The sequence below is a fragment of the Heptranchias perlo genome, unplaced genomic scaffold (genome assembly GCF_035084215.1).
Source record: "Heptranchias perlo isolate sHepPer1 unplaced genomic scaffold, sHepPer1.hap1 HAP1_SCAFFOLD_62, whole genome shotgun sequence".
In the NCBI taxonomy this organism is placed as follows: Eukaryota; Metazoa; Chordata; class Chondrichthyes; order Hexanchiformes; family Hexanchidae; genus Heptranchias; species Heptranchias perlo.
This window is the reverse complement of record NW_027139644.1, coordinates 2,192,666-2,217,567: the sequence shown is the minus strand read 5'-3', so window position 1 is coordinate 2,217,567 and position 24,902 is coordinate 2,192,666.

Here is a 24,902-nt window from a genome sequence, read left to right as displayed (position 1 = left end):
CCGTTATTCCATTTATAAACCACCCGAGCCCCTCGATTAGATTCCAGTCTGTAACTCACTCCCAGGTCTCAGTTATTCTGTTCATAAACTTTCCAGGGCTCAGTTCCGCACCAGGTGAGATCAGTTAACTGAGAAAAGAGGGCTGTTGTCAGGAGCATCTTAAAGGAGGAAAGGGAGAGGTTGTATAGATTTAGGGATGGAATTCCAGCGCTTAGGGCCAAGACAACTGAAGGCACGGTCGCCAAAGGTGCAGCAATCAAAACTAGGGATGTGCAAGAGACCAGAATTGGAGGAGCGCAGGGATCTCGGAGGGTCGTTGGGTTGGAGAAGGTTACAGAATTAGGGAGGGGGCGAGGCCAGGAAGGGATTTGAACACGAGGATGAGGTTTTTAAAATCGAGGCATTGCAGGACCGGGAGCCAATGTAGTAACACACGAACAGAAACTTACGGTTCACTGCCCGGCAGACAGGTGGAGAAGACATTGATGTCCGCGGGGGAACAGTCAGAGTCACAGCGACAGGCGAGTTCACAGACTCCCCCAGTCAGGTCACAGGTACAAATGGCAACTGCTGGAACAAGACACACACAGAGTGATCTTACAACAGAGCACGGACGATCTCAAAGACCACCTCCCTCCCTTGTCTGAATCAACGATCGCCGTCATCTCCATCGCCCAAAATTAATCTGCAGACTTATCCTCCCACTGCTTCCTACTCACCGAATTACAGCCTCCAGATACCCAGCGCAACCCACTTAATAAAAAGTAACAATTACGGTTTTTTTTGTTGTACAATTTTCAATGGGGTGCAGGAATAGAGAGACTTTATGATGGCAGGGCGGTGTTAAGGCTGTTAAATAAGCACACGTGATCCTTGGCTTTATAAATAGAGGCACAGAGTACAAAAGCAAGGAAGTTATGCTAAATCTTTATAAATCACTGGTTAAGCCCCAGCTGGAGTAATTCTGTCCAATTCTGGGCACTGTACTTTGTGACGGATGTCAAGGCATTTGGAGAGGGTGCAGAGCAGATTTACCAGAATGGTACCAGGGATGAGGGACGTCAGTTTGCGGAGAGACTGGAGAAGCTGGGGTTGCTCCCAGTGGCAGAAGGGTCGGTAATCAGAGGAAACAGATTTAAAATAATCGGCAAAAGCGTCAGGTGGGGAGATGAGGAGACGAGGGTGGTGGAAGCAGATTCAATAATAACTTTCAAAAGGGAATTGGATCAATCCTTGAAGGGGGGATATTTGCGAGACTGTGGGGAAAGAGCAGTGGAGTTGGACTAATCTGCTCGCCCTTTCACAGAGCCGGCACAGGCGCGATGGGCTGAGTGGCCTCTTCCTGTGCTGTTTTATTTTCGGTCACCTTTGGGCTCCGACTCACTGCCCATTTGACTGGGAGACGGTAGAGTGACCGCTCCATCCTCCCCTTCCCCCGAGCCCAGCTGTTAATTGTATCCATGTGATTTATATCAATTAGTGTTCATTGTATTCAGCTGGTTCGTATCAATTCGGGACTCTCTTGCATCAATATATACGAGAGCTTATCCAGGGGGTGGGTTGTGTCGATCTCTGTGAATAAAAGTTTTGGAAGCAACTGAAGACCAGGCTTTAGTATTCTCTCCTTCAGCACATGGATCTCCAGTTATAACACCAGCTGGAAACCGGGCGCTGTGAAAGTCGATATTCACAGACTACGCAGGAGGCCCCAAGTAACTCCATCCAACTCCACACTTCAACTCCTTCAAAACGTCCCCCTCCCCGTCAGTCCCTCCCCCAGTTACCCTCCTCAGTCTCTCCCATTCCCATCTCCCTACCTCTCCCGCTCTGACCTTCACTATCCCGTCCCTCCCCGTCTCACCCAGAGGTCCTCCCCGCCCCTCAGTCCCTCCACCCGTCTCCGCACTCAGTCCCTCCACTCCCCGTCTGCCCACCTCTCCGCCCTCAGACCCTACCTCTGCCCCATCAGTCCCTTCTCCCGTCTCCCACTTCAGTCCATCCCCTCCCCGTCTCCCAAACTCTCCGCCCTCAGACCCTCCCCTTCCCCCAGCAGGCCGTTCTCCCGTCTCCCTTCTCTCGTTTTAGTCCCTCCCCTCCCCGTCTCTCCACATCTCCGCCCTCAGACCATCTCACTAACCCATCAGTCCCTTCTCCCGTGTCCACCATCAGTCCCTTCTCCCGTTTCATTCCCCCCCTCCTCATCTCCCCATCTCTACGCACTCAGTCCCTCCCCCTCCCCATCAGTCCCTTCTCCCCACTCTCACTTCAGTCCCTCCCCTCTCTGTCTCCCTACCTCCCGCCATCAGACCCTCCCGCTCTCCTTTATTCCGTCCCATGTTTACCCCCCTCAGTCCCTCCCATTACCGTCTCGCCATCTCTCCCCCTCAGACCTTCACCCTCCCGTCCTTCCCCGTCTCCCACTTCAGTCACTCCCCTCCCCGTCTACCCATCTCCCCTCCCTCAGATCCTCCCCCTCCCATTTCCTGCCTTGCTGTTCCAAGTCGCGCTTTTTGCTCTTACATCGGCTGGAGATTGGGTCCCTCCGTCCCATAGGTCGCGGTCCCTCCGTCCCGGGGGTCTCTGGCCCTCCGTTCCGGGCGTCTCGGTCCCTCCGTCCCGGGGTCGCGGTCCCATTAACGTCGCTTAGGCCTGGAATCGGATGAGCTTCAGCTCGGGCCGCCCTCACTGCACCATTCCCGGGTGCGGGCCCTCCCTCTGTCGGTCTCGCCCCCGCCCGCCAAGCCCAGCCCGAGGCCGCCATCATCATCCTTCCGGCGCCGGCCTGTTGCTTTGGGAATGTGGCACAGGGACCGCGCGGCGCATGCGCGGCGTCCCTCGGGTGGGGGCGCTCGGGACGTTTCATGTCGCTTTCGCGTGTCACGTGATGGGAGGATTCAGCCCAGGCGGAGGCGGGGGTCTGGGTTGGAGGTGAGAGCTGTCAATCAAAGGGCCTGGAGTCAGCATTCACAGCGCACAGGGTTTGGATATTTTGTTTAAAATGCAACATCTGCAAGAATGAAATTAGGACAGAAATGTACAATAAAGGGAATAAACCGCAAATGCAATAATCTGCATTTAAAACAGAAATGTCCAAACTCACATAAGGCTGTGACAGTCTTGAAATTGGGATCTTTATTTTATACATGCGCACTAACCTTTATTATAGAAACATGGAAACATAGAAAATAGGAGCAGGAGTCGGCCATTCGGCCCTTCGAGCCTGCTCCGCCATTCAATATGATCATGGCTGATCCTTTATTTCAATACCATATTCCCGCTCTCTCCCCATACCCCTTGATATTGATTGGTGTACCTGGACATCCAAACCCCTACAGTCCCTAGTTTCTCACCATTAAGAAATTACTCCTATTTCTCACCTAATGCCTGCAACAAATGCACTTTGCATAACTCCCCACATCTTTACTGTCCAGCTCTGTTTCCACTGTTTAGTGTCCAATAATAACAGACACGGTGAGATTTTAACATTTTTTTGATTTCTAAATATTCTTTATTTCATTACATTTATGGACACACACAGTTCAATGTAAATACAACAGTACCAATTCAAAACAATACAATGCAGATCGTACACACTACGATTCCATTATTACAATTCAAAACTGGGTACATATCTTCTAATACATGGTGTACAATGCAAAGTGAAATGGCCTTACACAGTGGCCATTCCCCATAGAGCCTTTGCATAGGTCGCACTTTGCTTCAGTGCGTCCCACAGCATGTATTCCTGGACCTTGGAGTGTGCCAGTCCGCAACACTCAGTCTTGGACAGATCCTTCAGATGGAAGACCAGCTGGTTTCGGGCGGACCAAAGGGCCCCCTTCACCGAGTTGATGGTCTTCCATCAGCAGTTGATATCTGTCTCAGTGTGTGTCCCGGGGAACAGTCCATCGAGCACAGCGTAATGTGTTATTGAACTGTTGGGGGTGAAACCCTCTTCGACTCCATTGTATAGGGGTCCTGTCTCTGTGGAGGGAGGTTATCACCTTTTACCTGAATACACGGATCCATTCGACCGCATTCATGTCAGTGATTGGCAAACACTGTCTGAATGTCTTTCATGACCTGTCGAACCTTGGGGTCAGAGACGTGGGGGTAATTTCACCTTCACTGCTTGGACGGAGAAGAAATTAAAATTTGGGCGGTTATATGAGGGGCGGGTGATCCGCTCTCCCAGATCAGCCCCCAGCGATGGTGAAAATTTCCGTCCACGTGTTGTGAACCGGTGGCGTTTGAGACAATGGACCAGCTAGTGGGCTTCGAATATTGATACTAGAGCGTAGGTCAGGAAAGGTGTGGCCGATTTTAAGTATCCCCGCCTGGCGGAAATGGGGTGGTAGAGGCTAGTAAATGGTATCAGTTCACTAACAGTCCATTTATTGGTGACGTTCCTGCCTCCACCATCGTGGGTAGGGTCCTGAGAGGAACGGCCGGACCTGCGCCCTAGTATCAATCTTCGAAGCCCACAAGCTGGTCCATTGATTCAAACTGCATCGGTTCAAAACATGTGGAGGGAAATATTCTGGTCAGGCCACGTGTAATATGTAAATCAGGGTATTATGACGTACGTGGGACACCATTTAATGTTGGGCACAAATGGGTGGAGGAGCCGCCCTTTCGATGGGCATTGAATGGTCCAGAACACGGAGGAGTTTCTTTTTAACTTATAATTTGTTGAGCAAGGAGAAGCAGGAGAGCTTTCCCATGGCCTGCTGCGGCCGTGCGAAATCTCCCGGCTCCTGATCGTCTCGGAAATGTATGAGGAGGTTTCCCTTAAAATCTGTGTAACCAGGTCCAGCCTCATGTCCCATTAATCTCGCTTCAGTTATTAAATATTGCTGTACAACAGCTCAGAGAGGAAACAATCTCCGGAACTCCCCACTGGAGTTTGAAAATACATTAATATTTTACCGGTTAGTAACGGTCCGGGTGTTGGTCCATTATTATTCTGTTCTGGTCAAAACAAATGTCCCAATGAACAGGACGCTGTCTGACCCTCACAGCTCACCCTCAGTCCATCCCACCGGGCAGTGTGTGTGATGGGAAATAATCATCAACCGAAAAGGAGGATTTGATTTTATACATTTCAGGATTAAACATTTAATATTGAAATCATATTATTTCCAAACTAATAACAGCAAACCATTTCATGTTAGAATCACATCTTGTATCATTTCACAACACCGCATTTATCGGGTAAAATATAATTCCTGTCTGGTATTTCCAAATGTATTTCAAGTATTGGATTGATATCAGTTACTTTAGTGAACTCATTGATGTCAATGGATAGAAAATCAGGTGCGTTGAAAAATGGGCTCCTGATCCACTACCGCCTGACTTACGCCACCGACAAACATGAAAATCTACACTAATTGACTTTTTATTTAATTTCGGATGAAAGGTCTTCAGATGGTTCTATGATTTAACTAATGTAACAATTAGATTGAGTGGGTATTTCACCGCGTTCTTCAGCTCCTCTCTGAATTTAGTCTGGGTCACAGCATAAATACACGTGTTGGTGCAGGAACTGAGAAGTTGAAGCATGAATCCGGCTGACTCAATGTCACTCTCCGTATCGTATTGGGCGTTTGTTACACGCAGAGAAGTAAAATAAAAAACGAATGTGCTCCATAACAATATAAAACTGCCTGATATACTGAAGAGTAAAATGATGGATTTCCTTCGGTTTTCCATCTCTGAATCCTTGTGATTCTCTCCATTGCTGCGGCCCCGGAGTTCCCGGCGGACTCTATTGGCCGCTACAATGTGCCTGGCGGTGAGAACATTGAACAGCAAAATCAGAATGAATGGGAGACAAGGCATTAACACAAGACTAAACAAGTCAAACGCTGCCCATTCGGGTGAAGTGAAAAAGGTCAGTTTCAAGACACAACCCCGGGGTACATTGTCCATTATATATTCCGGGTCAAATACAAAGTACCAGGGAATGTTTAGTAAACAGCTCAGCGCACTCACCACCCCGATAACAGCAGCCGCCGTTTTCTCGGTGCAATATTTTGTTTTCAGCTTCTGACAACAAATGGCCACAAATCGATCAAAGGTGAAAACCACTGTGAACCAGACAGAGGCCGCTGTGGCTGCTAAGCTCAGGATGAGAATGAGACGGCACACGGGGGTAATGGAAACTGAAAAATAAGTATTAACAATGCGCATCATTATGACATCAGCGATAACGACCAGGAGATCGGCCACTGCCATTCCCACCAGGTAGCGAGTGATACATTTGGAGAGTCCGCACTTTCCACGGGCCAGGATCACAATCGACACCAAGTTAACTGTAAGAGAAAGAAACAGGTGCAGAGAAATTACTGATCAGACCTGGAGTCAAAGCAGCAGTTTGAGAGGATCTGGGGTGAAATTTCTATCTTTGTTGTCGCATCAAACGGTGGAAACTGATTCACTGACCTGGGCAGCGCGTTCGGGCAGAGAAATGTTTTTAAACACAAATATTATTAATGAATTGGGAAATTCATATAAAAGTGAATAAAGAGAGCACCAGATCCACTGGAAGGGCTGAGTGAGGGGACAGTGCCGGTGGGGAAGGGAGAAGGGATTTTAAAGACAGGGAATCCAACAGGTTAAATCCGGATTTGGGCTCCAGATGGACGAGGAATTGAGCGAAGAGCCGGGAAGGTGAGAGGACAGGGGGAGGTGCTGCTGGTTTGTTGCTCTGGGTGAAGAGAGCCGACACGGACCGGCAAAAAACGGGAAAGACCAAGATCCGTGGCGGTGAGTTTGAGCTTCGGATTGAATTGGAAGAGGCAGCTGCAGGCCGAACGAGTGAGTGAGATTGGGAGGAAGACAAGGAAAAGGACATGTAGGAGCTGGAGGGGAGTCAGTAGCAGATGGTTTGGGAAAACGAATATACTGAGGCAACGGATGAGGAGCCAGAGGATTTAATGCAGTGGGAGGAGAGGCTGGGATTCACAGGGAGAGACTGCAGCAGAGTGTTAGAGGAAATCTAATCTATAGGTCCCAGTAACATAATCCATTCAATAAATTCAACCTTTAATTACTTTGGTTATCAGTTTCAATGAACTGCTCGTTGGTTACATAACGTGTTCAATAAATTTAATTTGCATAATCAATTACAATTACATTAAAATACAAGAATTGAATTAGCCTCGTCCTTTATTCAATGAAGCTGACACACAGCCTTTAGAATACAACATCCCAATAATTCAATGCGATAAAGAAATCACTGATTTTGTTCTTTAATTACATTTCAATTATGTTTATGTATTCAATCAGTAAACAAGTAAATGGAACATTCACATTAACAGACTGAGGACCTGATAAGAACACAAGAACATAAGAAGTAGGAGCAGGAGTAGGCCAATCGGCCCCTCGAGCCTGATCTGAATAGTGATAAATACACTTGGCGAGAGTACAATAAAACTCTCACAATCTGACAACATTCTAATGACATCTCCAAGTCACATTTCCTCTTCATAATTGAACTGGAAGTTTCACTAGTTCATTCCGATGAATTATTCACACCGCTGCTGCTCTCTCTCTCCCCCTCTCTCGGTCTCTGTGTGTGTTTCTTTCTCTCTGTCTCTCTCTTTCTCTCGTTTCTTCTCCCCCTCCCTCTCGTTTTCCTTCTCAGTTACTTTCTCTATCGCTCCTCTCTATGTCTCCGCACTGTCTCTACTCTCTTTCTCAATGCCCCTTTTCACATCCGAGTAAATCCTAACATCCTGGGCCTGCTTTCTCTTCACCAGCCCTGTGTTCCAACGATCCTATTCTTAATGTCAGTTTGTTAAATGGTGAAGCATCTGTGAACAGTTTAATATGTCCACAGATCACCCAAGTCTCCACCTGTTCATCTACACTGTTCACTTCATCTATAATGCATGGAATAAACAGAATTGAATCCCTCTCCAGACACACCTCACAATAATTGAAATTCCTTCTCCTGTAATTACAAAGTACAGCGTTAGATGGCGGCATTGTTCAATTAACAAAACACCAACATCACCGCTGCTGCTAAAAATCTACAGATGAAGCGAAGGGCTCGTGATTCCAACAGATGAAGTGCAAACTGATACAACATAACCTCAAAATATTGCATTTTACAGTGAATTCATCCACAGTTAATCAGAGAATGAGATTGAAAGAATCAGCATCAAACTCAGTTCAGTCACCAGACATCTGAAGCGGCGTCAGATACACACACAATGAAATAATCTTTCATAACAGTGACAACCAAAAAATACATTGAAATCCCTGTTAAACTGAACCATGTTATCTGGGAGGGAGGACACTGCGCTGCCTCCTTGTAACACCGAGACCGTGAGCTGTCTCATGACCAATCACTGAAAACACATTTATGAAAAAAATATTCCAGGACAGGTTAGTTCCACAACATGAAACTGTTAACAGCTCCTGGTGGTCTGATACCAGCTATTAGCCCAGACACCTGATTCCAAAACATTCAGTACAGAGAATATTTCAGTAACAATGACAAGGTTAGAGATACAAGATCATAACGCATACAATGCAACTGCTGCAAGACAAAAAGACAAGAGACTTAGGACAGTCGATCAACTGATAGAACAGAACAGTCCACTGCTTAATACACGATGGGAGAAAAATAGTGCCAAGTACAGCAGCAGAGTAAATATGGATTTACATCATGAACAGCTGAGATAATGGCTTACCTGGAACCCCAACGGCTGCAAGAATTGGATAATAAATACATTCTATCTGATACATGACTGAATATCCCATTTCTGTGAGAAGCAATGACTTCTGTTGGCCTGGAAACCGCAGCTCCGGCAGGCAGTCTGTGTGGATTCATTACAGCGATCCCTGATTTATACAGGGGGTAAATCTCCACTGACACGGTTATACCCCTGATCATTGCTGTTAGTTACTGTCATTTGAACAAACACATTACATCAGCAGCTTTGCCTCCGATGATAATGATGACGTGGATATATCACAAACTTCTCAAAGTTCAGAACCTTGTCTTAATGAGACCTCTCTCAGGAATAAAGTGAAAAGATGTGCTCAGAAAGGACTGGTCCAACAATGAGCGGCTTCATTTACAGTTTTCATATAATTGTATTGACCATGTTCACTCCTGCCGATTCATTTATAAATTTTACAGATTTCTCTACATTGTACATTGAATCCAGGGACACAAGCAGAACCGTTTCACTCTGCTTCTGCAGTTTCCCACTTAGAATATGAATTTTGAGTCTCTGACACGAAGACAACCTCTATAAGGGACACCATCCTTTCAGGCAAAGCTTAACAACCCTCTGTGTGAAAAATATTCTCCTAATTTCCCCTCTAGTTGCTTTGCCAATTATTTTAAACCTCTGACCTCTGGTTACCAATCCAGTTGCCAGAGTGAACAGTTTCCCCTGTTTGCTCTATAAAAACCCTCATTATTTTGAACACCTCTATTTGGTCTCCCCTTAACCTTCTCTGATCTAAGGAGAACAATCCCAGCTTCTCCAATCTCGGCACATAACTGAAGTCCTTCATCCCTGGTATCACTCTGGTAAATCTCCACTGAACCCTCTCCAAGGCCTTGCCATCCTCCTTAAAGTGTGGTACCCAGTGCTGTACACAATCGACCGGCTGAGGCCTATCCAGTCTTTTGTAAAGGTTTAACATGACTTCCCTATTTGTGCATTCAATGCCCCTATTTACAAACCCATATATCCCATACGCTTGCTGAACCACCTTATCAACTTGCCCTGCCACCTTCAAAGTTTTGTGACTATGCGCCCCCAGGTCCGTCTGCTCTTCCACCACCCTCAAAATAGTACATTGACTTACATCGAAACTCCAGCACAGAAACAGGCCATTCGGCCCAACTGGTTTATGCCAGCTTTCATGCTCCACACGAGCCTCCTCCCTCCCTTCTTCATCTAACCCTATCAGGATACCCTATTGCTTTCTCTATCTTGTGCTTATCCAGCTTCCCCTTAAATGCATCGACGTTATTTCCCTCAACTACTCCTTGTGTTAGTGCGTTCCACATTCTTACCACTCTTTGGTAAAGAAGTTTCTCCTGAATTCCCAATTTGATTTATTAGTGACTATTTTATATTTATGAACTCTAATTTTGGACTCCCTCACAATTCGAAACATTTTCTCTACGTCTACCCTCCCAAACCCTATCATTATCTTAAAGACCTCGAGCAGGTCACCCCTCAGCATTCTCTTTTCTAGAGAAAAGAGCCCCAGCCTGTTCAGCCTTTCCTGATAAGGATATCCTCTCGGTTCTGCTATCATCCTTGTGAATCTTTTTTGCACACTCTTCAATGCCTTTATATCTTTCTATAATATGGAGACCAGACTGTGCACTCCAAGTGTGGTCTAACCAAGGCTCCGGACAAGTTTAACATAACTTCTTTGCTAATCAATTCTATCCCTCTAGATTTGAACCCCAGTGTTTGATTTGCCTTTTTTAAACTGCATCGCTACTTTTAGTGATTTGTGCATCTGTGCCAGAAGATTTTAGGAAAATTTCAAAATATACTTTATTTCATAAAATTTAAGGATATACAGATTTCAATGTAAATGACACAATTCCCGTTCAAAACAATACAATACAGATCGTAAACACTTTGACCTCATTAATACAATTCAAAACAGAGTACATATCTTCTAATGCATGCTGTACAATACAAGGTGAAATGGCCTTCCACGGTTGCCTTGCCCCATAGCTCCTTATGCTGGGCAGCACCTCGCTTCATTCCATCCCTCAGCACGGACTCCTGGACCTTGGAGTGTGCCAGTCGGCAACACTCGGTCGTGGACAGCTCCTTCAGCTGGAAGACCAGCAGGTTTCAGCGGACCAAAGAACCTCCTTCACCGAGTTGATGGTCTTCCATTAGCAGTTGATATATCTCTCGGTGTGCGTCCTTGGGAACTGCCCGTAGTGCACAATGTCCTTTGATACTGAAGTGTTGGGGATGAAACAGGACAGATACAAACGTATCTGTCTCCACACCTTCTGCACCAGGGGCAGCCCAGCAGGAGATGGACGACGGTCTCCTTCTCGCCGCAGCCTCGAGGGCAGCTCGCAGTGGTGCTGGGGTTGTGTATGTGTTGGTAGGACCGCACTGGGAAGGCCCATCTCACTACCATCCAGGCTACATCCTGGTGCCTGTTGTTCAGTTCTGGCAATGAGACGTTCTGCCAAATAGCATCGACCGTCTGGTCGGGGAACTGCCCGATCTGATCCATCCTCTCCTTTACCGGCAGGACTCTCAGAACATTTCGTGCTGATCACAGTCTGACGACTTTGTGGTCGTCAGGAACCTCTCCACCTGAGACAGGTGGGGGGAGTTTACAGACCAGCTGGACTGGAAGTGCTGCATCTGCTCGGCCAGCGTGGCCAGACCCAATTTGTTCAGTGTGGTGGACAGTTGGAATCTCAGCACCTAGTGACACTTGGTTTTTGCGTACTGGGGGTCTATACAAATCCCGAGACGGCCACACACAAAGGTGCCCATCAGGATCAGAGCGGCGTGGGGGACACACTACCCCCTTAATCTGGGGTCTTGTACATGGTGTCCCTGTGGACACGTTCTGCCTTGGAACTCCAGGTAAAGTGGAAGATAGTTCGGGTGACTGTGACGGCGGATCGGCGCGGAACGGGCCACACCCTGGCCATGTGGAGCAACACTGCGAGTACCTCACACCTTATCACCAGGTTCCTGCCGGTTATGGAGAGGAAGCGCCTCACCCAACTACAAGCTTCTGTTTGTCCTTGGCGACCCACTCCTCCCAGTTCTTGGTGCAGGTCAGTGGCCCCCGAACCAGATCCCCAGCACCTTCAGGTAGTCGGACCTGACGGTGAAGGGGACAAGGGACCGGGCATCCAACCTGTCAAATAACATGGCTTCGCTTTTATTTCGGTTCACTCTAGCCCCCGAGGCCAGCTGTAAAAGGTCTCAGACGCCCATCAGTCGGTGAAACGACCTCTGATCGGAGCAAATGTTGTTGACGTCGTCCATGTACAGGGAAGCCTTAACCTGAGAGTCTCCGCTGCCTGGGATCGTCACCCGCCCCCTCTCCACCCCGATACCTGCGTCCTTCCTGATGGACACAGTAAACGGATCGATACAAGACATGAACAAGACCACAGAGAGAGATCAGTTTGCCTGACTCCAGATCTGATTGGAACGCTCTCCGATTTCCATCCATTGATCAGGACTGCGCTACAGATGTCTGTGTAGAGCGCACGGATCCAATCGTGGATTCCCTCCTCAAACTACATTTTGCAGAGCACGTCCATTATGTACAGGTGGAATATTCTGTGAAAGGCCTTCTCCTGGTCGAGGCTGATGAACCAGGATTTCACCCTCCTGTTCTGCACATAGGCTATCGGATCACTGTGTATCAATTCTATCCCTCTAGAATTTAAGCCCTTTGTTTGATTTACCTTTTTAACCCGTGTCGCTGCCTTTAGTGATTTGTGCAATTGTGCCCCAAGATTTTATTCTTCTAGTACATTCTGTACAATACAGGGTGAAATGGCCTTACAAGGTGGCCTTTCCCCATAGAGCCTTTACGTAGGTCGAACCTCGCTTCATTACATCCCTCAGGACGTACTCCTGGACCTTGGAGTGTGTCAGTCGGCAACACTCGATCACGGACAGCTCCATCAGCTGGAAGACCAACAGGTTTCGGGCGGACCAAAGGGACTCCTTCATGGAGTTGATGGTCTTCCAGCAGCAGTTGATATCTGTCCCTGTGTGCGTCCCGGGGAACTGCCCGTAGAGCACAGCATCCTGTGTTCCTGAAGTGTTGGGGATGAACCGGGACAGATACAAATGCATCTGTCGCCACAGTTTCTGCAACAAGGGGCAGCTCACCAGGAGTTTACGGTGGTGCTGAGGACAGTGAACTTACTGCTGATTGGAGCAAACGTCGGTGACGTCGTCCATGTATTGGGAGGCCTGAACCTGAGACCATCCGCTGCCGAGGACAGTCACCCCCCTGATATCTGCATCCTACCTGATGAACGCATTAAACTGCTGGATGCAACATACGATCAAGGCCATGGAGAGAGGACAGACCTGCCTGACTCCAGATCTGATCAGAGAGCTTTCCAGCTCCTGCCCGTTGATTAGGACTGTGCTACATATGTCTGTGTAGAGCAGTCAGATCCAATCGCGGATTCCCTCCTGAAAACATATTTTGGAGAGCACGTCCATCATGTACGTGTAGGATATTCCGTCAAAGGTCTCCTCCTGGTCCAGGCTGATCCCTGAGCTGCACAAGGTTATCAGAGACATTCCTGCCGGGTACAGTACAGGTCTGATCCGGGTGGATCACTCGCTCCAGAGCAGACTTGAGCCTATTGGCGATGACCTTGGACAGAATCTTGTTGTCAACACTTACACGGAAATGGGTGCCCAATTTCTGATTTCTTCCCTCTCCTCCTTCTGCTTGTCGATGAGGGTGATGATGCCTTTCCTCATGGACTCTGACATGCTGCCTGCCAGAAGCATACCCCCGTACACATCCAGTATGTCTGGCGCTATCCAGTCCCACAGAGCCGAGTACAACTCAACAGGTAAACCATCACTCCCCGGAGTTCTACTCTTCTCGAAGGACTGGACGGCCTTTGTCAGCTCTTCCAAGGTCAGTGGCCGATTCATGCTCTCCCGCATAAAAGGATTTGCTGATCCTCAGTATGTCGGCCTGTGAAGTCGTCACTGAGCCGTCTTCCTCCTTCAGGCTGCTGACCACAGAGGTCTCTCTGTGAGGTTTCTGGAAGAAGAAGCGAGAGCATTCCTCACCCTGCTCCACGGAAGATGTTCTTTGAGGCCTCGGAGAAGAAGAGCGAGGATTACTGACCCTTCACCTCCTGGATTTCCTCCCAGACATCGACCCCGATCGACTGCAGCTGCGGCAGATCCTGAATCCTCTTCTGGAGCTGTGCCACTTCCCTCTGCCTCTCTCTCGTCTTCTGAACGCCTTTGAGGATGAAGAACCGCTTGATATTGGCCTTGATCGCTTCCCACTAGTGCAACGTGGAGTCGAAGGCGGGGGGTGGGGGGGGTGGTTGTAAGGTCCTCCAACCTGTGTAATCCCTTTTTAGTTCCTTGATGTTCTCCGGGGTCAACAGTCTCACATTCAGCTTCCAGATCCCGCTCCCCGCCCTCTTGTCCTCCAGCGATTGACAGTCGGCCAGTAGGAGGCATTGGTCAGGAAGAAACACCGGCTGGATGTCGGTGGATCTGATCTTGAACGTTGGGGAGACAAATAGGAAGTCTATCCTGGAACGGATGGACCCGTCTGTTCTAGACCAAGTGTATCTCTGCGGCGCTCGGTCTGCCGAGCTGCTGAAGACGAGATGAAGCTTTGCTTCTTTCACTGCTTCCATCAGGTGTTTGGAAGTGGTGTCCAGTATTCCGCCGCTCCTGCTGGATCGTTCAGCCGCATTGATGATGCAGTTGAAGCCTCCGGTGAGAACGATCGGCCTGGACGTCGCCAGCAGCATCGGGAGATGCTGGAAGACCTCCAGAATCTCGCTCTTGAGGATCGTACACATTAGAATCATAGAATCATAGAAAGTTTACAGCACGGAAGGAGGCCATTCAGCCCATCGAGTCAGCGCCGGCTCAATGCAACAGCAATCCACCGGTCCCAGTCCCCCGCCCGATCACCGTAGCCCTGCAATTTTTTTTTTACTTTCAAGTGCTGATCCAGTTCCCTTTTGAAGGTCATGATTGAATCTGCCTGCACCATCCCCTCGAGCAGTGCATTCCAGATCCTAACCAGTCGCTGAGTAAAAAAGTTTTTCCTTTTCTTTTGTCAGTCACCTTAAATCTATGCCTTTTGATTCTTGACCCTTCTGCCAATGGGAACAGTTTCTCGCTATCTACTCTGTCTAGACACTTCATTATTTTGAATACCTTTATCAAATCTCCTTGCAACCTGTCTGTTCCAAGGAGAAAAACACCAGCTTCTCCAGTCTATCGACGTAACTAAAGTCCCTCATCCCTGGAAACATTCTAGTAAATCTCTTCTGCACCCTCTCTAAGGCCTTCACATCTTTCCTGAAGTGCGGTGCCCAGAACTGGACACAATACTCCAGTTGTGGCCGAACCAGTGTTTAATAAAGGTTCATCATGACTTCCATACTTTTGTACTCTGTGCCTCTATTGATAAAGCCCAGGATCCGGTATGCTTTTTAACTGCTTTCTCAAACTGTTCTGCCACCTTCAACGATGTGTGTCCATATACCCCCAGATCTCTCTGTTCCTGTGCCCCTTTTAGAATTTTGTCCTCTAGTTTATATTTCCTCTCCTGGTTCTTCCTACTGAAATGTACCACTTTGCAATTTTCTGCGTTAAATTTCATCTGCTACGTGTCCGCCCATTTCACCAGCCTGTCCATATCCTCTTGATGTCTATCACAATCCTCCTCACCGTTCACGACCCTTCCAAGTTTCGTGCCATCTGCAAATTTTGAAATTGTACCCTGTAAACCCAAGTCCAAGTCATTAATATCTATCAAAAAAAGCAGTGGTCCCAGCCCCAACCCCTGTGGAACACCACTGTACACCCCCTCCAGTCCGAAAAACAATCGTTCACCGTTGCTTTCTGCTTCCTATCCCTTAGCTAATTCTGTATCCATATCGCTACAGCCCTCTTTATTCCATGGGCTGCAATCTTGATTACAAGCCTACCATGCTGTACTTCATCAAACGCTTTTTGAAAGTCCATATACACCACATCAACTGTATTGTCCTCATGTTCCCTCTCTGTGACCTCATCAAAAAACTCTATCGGGTTAGTTGAACACGATTTGCCTTTAACAAATCCGTGCTGGCTTTCCCTAATCAATTCACCCTCGTCCAAGTGACTGTTAATTCTGTCCCGGATTATCGTTTCTTACTTCCCTCAGCAACCTGGAATGCATCCCATCTGGACCGGGTTACTTATCTACTTTAAGTACAGCTTGCCTTTCAAGTACCTCTTCTTTATCAATTTTTAGCCCATCCAGTACCTCAACTATATCTTCCTTTATTGAGATTCTGGCAGCATTTTCTTCCTTGGTAAAGACAGATGTAATGTATTCATTTAGTACCTCGACCATCCCCTCTGCCTCCAAGTGTAGATCTCCTTTATGGTCCCTAATCGGGCCCACCCCTCCTCTTATTACACGTTTACTGTTTACATGCCTGTACAAGACTTTTGGATTCCCTTTTATGTTGGCCACAGTCAGAGCGGGATGTTCTTGTACAGAATGTCTGCTATGAGCAGGCGGCCCCCCACCACCTCCTTAACCTCGGTGATGGTGAATTGACGTCCTCGCAGCAGAATCCCCAGGCCCGAGGATTGACTATCGTTGATTCCCGACCAGTTCGACTGCCCGTGGGTCCAAATGCGTGACCACTGTCGGTAGTTGCTAAGGTGCGGGATCCCACACTCCTGCAAGAACAGCATGTCCCTCTTCACCCTCGACAGGTCGTTCAGAGTTTCAGCACACCGTGTAGTAGCTTTAATACTACACACGTTTAAGGATGCAATTTTGAAAGCCATTTTAAAAATACAAAGGACAACCATTCACGTCTTCCAATTGCATCAGCCCAGGTTCTACGTTACCGTCCTTTTCCAATCCTCAGCCCAGATATGCCATTGGTGTCATGTGCTGGAACTTCTGGACAGTCCTTGGGCTGACGACAGAGGCTTGACCTCCGTTGGGAGAGGGTCTGCGTTCGGGGGTCAACGGCGGGATTTCTTGTGGCGGTGTGTCCGTCACTTCTGCGGCCAAGTCCAGCTCCTCGGCCTTTGCTGTTTGTTCATTCTCCGTGACTGTCGTGCTGCTCCTAGTTTCCAGGATTTGGGGTGCGTTGGATGCGTCCCTGCTCCGGGTGTCCCAGAGCGGGGTGTTACTGCTCCCGAGTCCCTGAAGCTGGAGCGTGCTGTCTGTGGCACTTCTCCTGTGCCCCAGAGCTGGGTGTTACTGCTCCGGAGTCCCTGGAAACGGGAGCGTGCTGTCAGTGACACTTCTCCCAGTGCCCCAGAGAGCGGTGTATTACGACTCCCGAATCCCTGGAGTGGGAGCGTGATGTCTGTCTCACTTCTCCCGGTGCCCCAGAGCGGGATATACCTGCTCCCGAATCCCTGGAACCGGGTGCGTGCTGTCTGTGTCTCTTCTCACTGTTGCGTTTTGCAACTTCCTTTGATGAAGGCGGGGTCTTCCCCCTTTTTTCCTGTTCATCAGTCGAGGAGCAGCCGCTGTTGTCCATTGAGGGCTCTAAGCGCCTTTTGCTGCCGGTCCAACCTTTGATGTCAGTTCCCCTGATTCGACAGGACTTCCTTTTTTTCTTTTTCTGTGTGGTCCATCCTTCTTCCGCCCCTGGTTCACCTTACATCGGCTCAGGGAGAGTCTCGGGGTCGAGTGTCGGGGCTTGGTTGGTTTTCTTGACGCTCCCTCCCTTTTCCTTTTCCTCCTCTTGGTCTTTGGCTTTTTCACGGGAGTCGGGGAAGTGGGGGAAGGGGTCTGACCTCCATTGGTGCAGCCACGACTGCGGCTTTCCTCACCTGCGTGGCCTGCCCTCCTGTCAGTCCAGTGCCTGTTGTCCATCTTGCTGCAGTTTCTACAGATCACCACCTTGCAGGAGGCCGCCTCGTGCCCGGGTTTGCCGCAGGAGCGACGCACTCTGGGCTGCCCCTGGTACACCGCACACCCACGACTCGTCCCATGTTTCCCGGGCAATTCACACTCAGCGTCGCCGTGATGCTCCTCTCGTTCGTCCAGATCACGAACATTACCTCGATGTTGATGCTCCAGTCCGCGCCATCCACGTTTCTCCTGAGGAATGTCAGCACATCCATGACGGGCACATGTGTGTTGAACATGTGGACCGTCAGGGGCCCTTCCTTCCCCAGTGAGAGTGTGAAGAGCGGCTCCTCAGTGTGAAGTGACAGCGGCCCTTCCTTCCCCAGTGGGAGTGTGAAGAGCGGCTCCTCAGTGTGAAGTGACAGCGGCCCTTCCTTCCCCAGTGGGAGTGTGAAGAGCGGCTCCTCAGTGTGAAGTGACAGCGGCCCTTCCTTCCACCGTGGGAGTGTGAAGAGCGGCTCCTCAGTGTGAAGTGACAGCGGCCCTTCCTTCCCCAGTGAGAGTGTGAAGAGCGGCTCCTCAGTGTGAAGTGACAGCGGCCCTTCCTTCCCCAGTGGGAGTGTGAAGAGCGGCTCCTCAGTGTGAAGTGACAGCGGCCCTTCCTTCCCCAGTGGGAGTGTGAAGAGCGGCTCCTCAGTGTGAAGTGACAGCGGCCCTTCCATCCCCAGTGAGAGTGTGAAGAGCGGCTCCTCAGTGTGAAGTGACAGCGGCCCTTCCTTCCCCAGTGAGAGTGTGAAGAGCGGCTCCTCAGTGTGAAGTGACAGCGGCCCTTCCTTCCCCAGTGGGAGTGTGAAGACCGGCTCCTCAGTGTGAAGTGACAGCGGCCCTTCCTTCCCCAGTGGGAGTGTGAAGAGCGGCTCCTCAGTGTGAGGTGACAGCGGCCCTTCCTTCCCCAGTGGGAGTGTGAAGAGCGGCTCCTCAGTGTGAAGTGACAGCGGCCCTTCCTTCCCCAGTGGGAGTGTGAAGAGCGGCTCCTCAGTGTGAAGTGACAGCGGCCCTTCCTTCCCCAGTGGGAGTGTGAAGAGCGGCTCCTCAGTGTGAAGTGACAGCGGCCCTTCCTTCCCCAGTGGGAGTGAGAAGAGCGGCTCCTCAGTGTGAAGTGACAGCGGCCCTTCCTTCCCCAGTGGGAGTGTGAAGAGCGGCTCCTCAGTGTGAAGTGACAGCGGCCCTTCCTTCCCCAGTGGGAGTGTGAAGAGCGGCTCCTCAGTGTGAAGTGACAGCGGCCCTTCCTTCCCCAGTGGGAGTGTGAAGAGCGGCTCCTCAGTGTGAAGTGACAGCGGCCCTTCCTTCCCCAGTGAGAGTGTGAAGAGCGGCTCCTCAGTGTGAAGTGACAGCGGCCCTTCCTTCCCCAGTGGGGGTGTGAAGAGCGGCTCCTCAGTGTGAAGTGACAGCGGCCCTTCCTTCCCCAGTGAGAGTGTGAAGAGCGGCTCCTCAGTGTGAGGTGACAGCGGCCCTTCCTTCCCCAGTGAGAGTGTGAAGAGCGGCTCCTCAGTGTGAAGTGACAGCGGCCCTTCCTTCCCCAGTGGGAGTGTGAAGAGCGGCTCCTCAGTGTGAAGTGACAGCGGCCCTTCCTTCCCCAGTGGGAACTTGAAGAGCGGCTCCTCAGTGTGAGTTGACAGCGGCCCACCCTTCCCCAGTGGGAGTGTGAAGAGCGGCTCCTCAGTGTGAAGTGACAGCGGCCCTTCCTTCCCCAGTGGGAGTGTGAAGAGCGGCTCCTCAGTGTGAGGTGACAGCGGCCCTTCCTTCCCCAGTGGGAGTGTGAAGAGCGGCTCCCCAGTGTGAAGTGTCAGCGGCCCTTCCTTCCCCAGTGGGGGTGTGAAGAGCGGCTCCTCAGTGTGAAGTGACAGCGGCCCTTCCTTCCCCAGTGGGAGTGTGAAGAGCGGCTCCTCAGTGTGAAGTGACAGCGGCTCTTCCTTCCCCAGTGAGAGTGTGAAGAGCGGCTCCTCAGTGTGAAGTGACAGCGGCCCTACCTTCCCCAGTGGGAGTGTGAAGAGCGGCTCCTCAGTGTGAAGTGACAGCGGCCCTTCCTTCCCCAGTGAGAGTGTGAAGAGCGGCTCCTCAGTGTGAAGTGACAGCGGCCCTTCCTTCCCCAGTGAGAGTGTGAAGAGCGGCTCCTCAGTGTGAAGTGACAGCGGCCCTTCCTTCCCCAGTGGGAGTGTGAAGAGCGGCTCCTCAGTGTGAAGTGACAGCGGCCCTTCCTTCCCCAGTGGGAGTTGGAAGAGCGGCTCCTCAGTGTGAAGTGACAGCGGCTCTTCCTTCCCCAGTGAGAGTGTGAAGAGCGGCTCCTCAGTGTGAGGTGACAGCGGCCCTTCCTTCCCCAGTGGGAGTGTGAAGAGCGGCTCCTCAGTGTGAAGTGACAGCGGCCCTTCCTTCCCCAGTGGGAGTGTGAAGAGCGGCTCCTCAGTGTGAAGTGACAGCGGCCCTTCCTTCCCCAGTGAGAGTGTGAAGAGCGGCTCCTCAGTGTGAAGTGACAGCGGCCCTTCCTTCCCCAGTTGGAGTGTGAAGAGCGGCTCCTCAGTGTGAAGTGACAGCGGCCCTTCCTTCCCCAGTGAGAGTGTGAAGAGCGGCTCCTCAGTGTGAAGTGACAGCGGCCCTTCCTTCCCCAGTGGGAGTGTGAAGAGCGGCTCCTCAGTGTGAAGTGACAGCGGCCCTTCCTTCCCCAGTGGGAGTGTGAAGAGCGGCTCCTCAGTGTGAAGTGACAGCGGCCCTTCCTTCCACAGTGGGAGTGTGAAGAGCGGCTCCTCAGTGTGAAGTGACAGCGGCCCTTCCTTCCCCAGTGGGAGTGTGAAGAGCGGCTCCTCAGTGTGAAGTGACAGCGGCCCTTCCTTCCCCAGTGGGAGTGTGAAGAGCGGCTCCTCAGTGTGAAGTGACAGCGGCCCTTCCTTCCCCAGTGGGAGTGTGAAGAGCGGCTCCTCAGTGTGAAGTGACAGCGGCCCTTCCTTCCCCAGTGGGAGTGTGAAGAGCGGCTCCTCAGTGTGAGGTGACAGCGGCCCTTCCTTCCCCAGTGGGAGTGTGAAGAGAGGCTCCTCAGTGTGAAGTGACAGCGGCCCTTCCTTCCCCAGTGAGAGTGTGAAGAGCGGCTCCTCAGTGTGAAGTGACAGCGGCCCTTCCTTCCCCAGTGAGAGTGTGAAGAGCGGCTCCTCAGTGTGAAGTGACAGCGGCCCTTCCTTCCCCAGTGGGAGTGTGAAGAGCGGCTCCTCAGTGTGAAGTGACAGCGGCCCTTCCTTCCCCAGTGGGAGTGTGAAGAGCGGCTCCTCAGTGTGAAGTGACAGCGGCCCTTCCTTCCCCAGTGAGAGTGTGAAGAGCGGCTCCTCAGTGTGAAGTGACAGCGGCCCTTCCTTCCCCAGTGAGAGTGTGAAGAGCGGCTCCTCAGTGTGAAGTGACAGCGGCCCTTCCTTCCCCAGTGGGAGTGTGAAGAGAGGCTCCTCAGTGTGAGGTGACAGCGGCCCCTCCTTCCCCAGTGGGAGTGTGAAGAGCGGCTCCTCAGTGTGAAGTGACAGCGGCCCTTCCTTCCCCAGTGGGAGTGTGAAGAGAGGCTCCTCAGTGTGAAGTGACAGCGGCCCTTCCTTCCCCAGTGGGAGTGTGAAGAGCGGCTCCTCAGTGTGAAGTGACAGCGGCCATTCCTTCCCCAGTGGGAGTGTGAAGAGCGGCTCCTCAGTGTGAAGTGACAGCGGCCCTTCCTTCCCCAGTGGGAGTGTGAAGAGCGGCTCCTCAGTGTGAGGTGACAGCGGCCCTTCCTTCCCCAGTGGGAGTGTGAAGAGCGGTGTGTGTGATAGATGGATAGATAGATAGATAGATAGAGAGACAGATAGATAGATAGTTAAATAGATGGATGGAGAGATAGATGGATAGAGAGATATATAGGTAGATAGATGGATAGAGAGAAATATGGATAGAGAGATAGATGGATAGATAGATGGCGAGATAGATAGATAGATAGATACATTTAAAGCAGTGGAGAGACAACAATACATACGAATCAGTCGAAGTAGATTTATATTGATTTTTAATAAGGTGAAAATAACAATGGATATAGTTGAAAGAGATAAAGAAACATAAAATTAGTAGAAAGAGAGCACGATAGACAGATTTATAATTAGAGACAGAGTTAGAGATTGGCAGAAGGAGCGATGGAGAAGTGGAGTAAGTTGGAACATTGGGGGCGGGGAGTGGGTGCAGGAATAGTCTGTCTTTTTGTGATAGTTTAATTGAAATATATTGATTCAATTGAAGATCAATTAGCAATGGGCAGCTACAAATTGCCCGGTACAAACTCAAATACCCCTCGCCCCAATAAAGCTATGCTGGTAAAGAAACAACTCTATTTGCACCCAAACTGAACGGCAACAAATCAGCAAAGGTTACCTGAAAGGCATCTGGTGATGAGCTTCAGACTGAATGGACTGGGGATGTTGTACTGAATTAGGCCGACCATGGAAGGCCCTGCAGTGATACTACATATCACGTGTTTCTCTGTTCTAATGTTGAGAAAAGACTCGAAATTAATTGAATCCAACTGCAGTTCCTGAACGGGACTTTCTCCTTCACCTTAATATCCTCCAAACAGATCCGCCGCCTATCAAAGTCAACCTGCTTGACCTGTTCGGACTTTGACATTTGAGTTAATAATTAGTTTTGGGGTACATCGGAACATAGGAAGAGGAGTAGGCCAATCAACCCCTCGTGCCTGCTCCACCATTTGATAAGGTCATGGCTGATCTGTGATCTAACTCCATATACCTGCCTTTAGCCCATATCCCTTCATACCTTTGGTGGCCAAAAAGCTATCTATCTCAGATTTAAATTTAGCAATTGAGCTAGTATCAATTTTCCGTTTGCAGAAGAGAGTTCCAAACTTCTACCACCCTTTGTGTGTAGTACTGTGTTAGTTTGAGGTGCTGGATTCTTTTGAGGAACACTCTTGGTTTGAGGTGCTGTAATTGTTTGAGGAACACTCTTGGTTTGAGGTGCTGTAATTGTTTGAGGAACACTATTCGTTTGAGGTGCTGTGATTGTTTAAGGAACACTATTACTTTGAGGTGCTGTATTTGTTTGAGGAACACTATTAGTTTGAGGTGCTGTATTTGTTTAGGTCCAGTATTAGTTTGACGTGCTGTATTTGTTTGAGGACCACTAATAGTTTGAAGTGCTGTATTTATTTAGGTCCAGTATTAGTTTGGGGTACTGTATTTGTTTGAGGAACACTATTAGTTTGAGGTGCGGTATTTGTTTGAGGACCACTAATAGTTTGAAGTGCTGTATTTGTTTAGGTCCAGTATTAGTTTGGGGTACTGTATTAGTTTGAGGAACACTATTAGTTTGAGGTGCGGTATTTGTTTGAGGAACACTATTAGTTTGAAGTGCTGTATTGTTTGAGGAACACTATTAGTTTGAGGTGCGGTATTTGTTTGAGTTCCTGTATTAATTCGAAGTACAGTATTAGTTTAAGGTGCTGTATTAGTTTGAGGTGCTGTATTAATTCGAGATACGGTATCAGTTTGAGGTACTGTATTTGTTTGAAGTACTGTATTAATTCGAGGTACAGTATTAGTTTGAGGTGCTGCGTTAGTTTGAGGTGCTGTATTAGTTTGAGATGCTGTACTAATTTGAGGTAATATATTAGTTTGAGGTACTGTATTAGCCTGAGGTGCTGTATCAGTTTGAGGTGTTCTTTAGTTTGAGGTGTTGTATTAGCTTGAGGTGCTCTATTAGTTTGAGGTGCTGTATTAGTTTGAGGTGTTGTAGTAGTTTGTGGTATTATATTAGTTTCAGAATCTGTATCAGTTTGAGGTGCTGTATTAGATTAAGGTGTTGTATTCGTTTGAGGTACTGTATTAGTTTGAGGTACTTTATTAGTTTGAGATGCTGTATTAGATTGAGATGCTGTATGAGTTTGAGGTATTATATTAGTTTCAGGTTCTGTATCGGTTTGAGGTACTGTATTAGTTTAAGGTGTTGTATTTGTTGGAGGTCGTGTATAGTTTGAGGTACTTTATTAGTTTGAGACGATGTATTAGCTTGAGGTATTATATTAGTTTCAGATTCTCTATCCGTTTGAGGTACTGTATTAGTTTGAGGTACTGTTTAATTTGAGAAGCTCTATCAATTTGAGGTGTTATATTAGTTGGGGTATCTGTATTGTGAGGAAAGAGTTAGTCTTTATATTGAAGTAATATTAACCTTTTGCTTTTGACTCTTAAGTAAGGAAGTATAAATCTCTGTTGGGAGAATTAAACTACAATCATAAGACAGATTTGCTTCATTTGATATGCATGCATATGATTAATACAGAGACTAGTAGATTCTGAAGTCCAGAAATTCTTTGATTTTAGCTGATATCATTATACTCGTAAGTTTAATTATTCTTTCGATATAAACAATTCTCTGACCATCATAACAAGGCCTTTAAATCATTCAGAGCTGGTGTGTATGTGTGTCAGGCATCATTGTGTGCTATTCGTCTTACCAGCTTCACAGGGAAGCAGGAGAGGTGTGAGATCTGTCTGATTGCAACGTATCATTCCAAGCTGACGGAGCGGGAAAGGGCTGTACTGGTGAGAGATAAACACCATTCTGCTTTCTGGTCAATGGGCAAGGCCATATGTTTTAACGAACAAGTTCAAAAGTTATAGTTATAATTAATGCCTAAAGCAGAACACCGGGCTGTGTGGAAGGAGCCTGTTTGCACCTCAAGGCGACATCTAGTGGAGGAGTGTAGTTAGGTGATGAGGGAAGTGATACTCTGATAACATGGACAATGCTGGAAACCCTCAGCAGGTCAGGCAGCATCTGTGGAGAGAGTAACAGAGTTAATGTTTCAGGTCAATGACCTTTGATCAGAACCAAGTTGGGCAGTTGTGTTAGGTAATAGTATGAAACATGGGAATTGTTTCACTCATGTGGGGTGATTTGGAGACTTTTCAGTCTTTGGAAGTTCAAGATCAAAAGTAAAATAAGGGCTTCTCCGGGATTTGAACCAGGACCTCTTATATATTTGGATTAATAACCACAAAGCGAGAATCAACCCCTGGATGAACCAGCCCACGGATACAAAACAATGCACTCAAGAGTCAGCTATCGTAAAACACTTTTTGGTGGCTATCCTTGATAAGCAATTATGAGTACAGGTTGCAAAGACTAGACTTGCATTCCCTTGAGTATAGAATATTAAGAGGTGATCTAATTGAGGTGTTTAAGATGATTAAAGGATTTGACAGGGCAGATAGAGACTATTTCCACTGGTGGGGAGACTC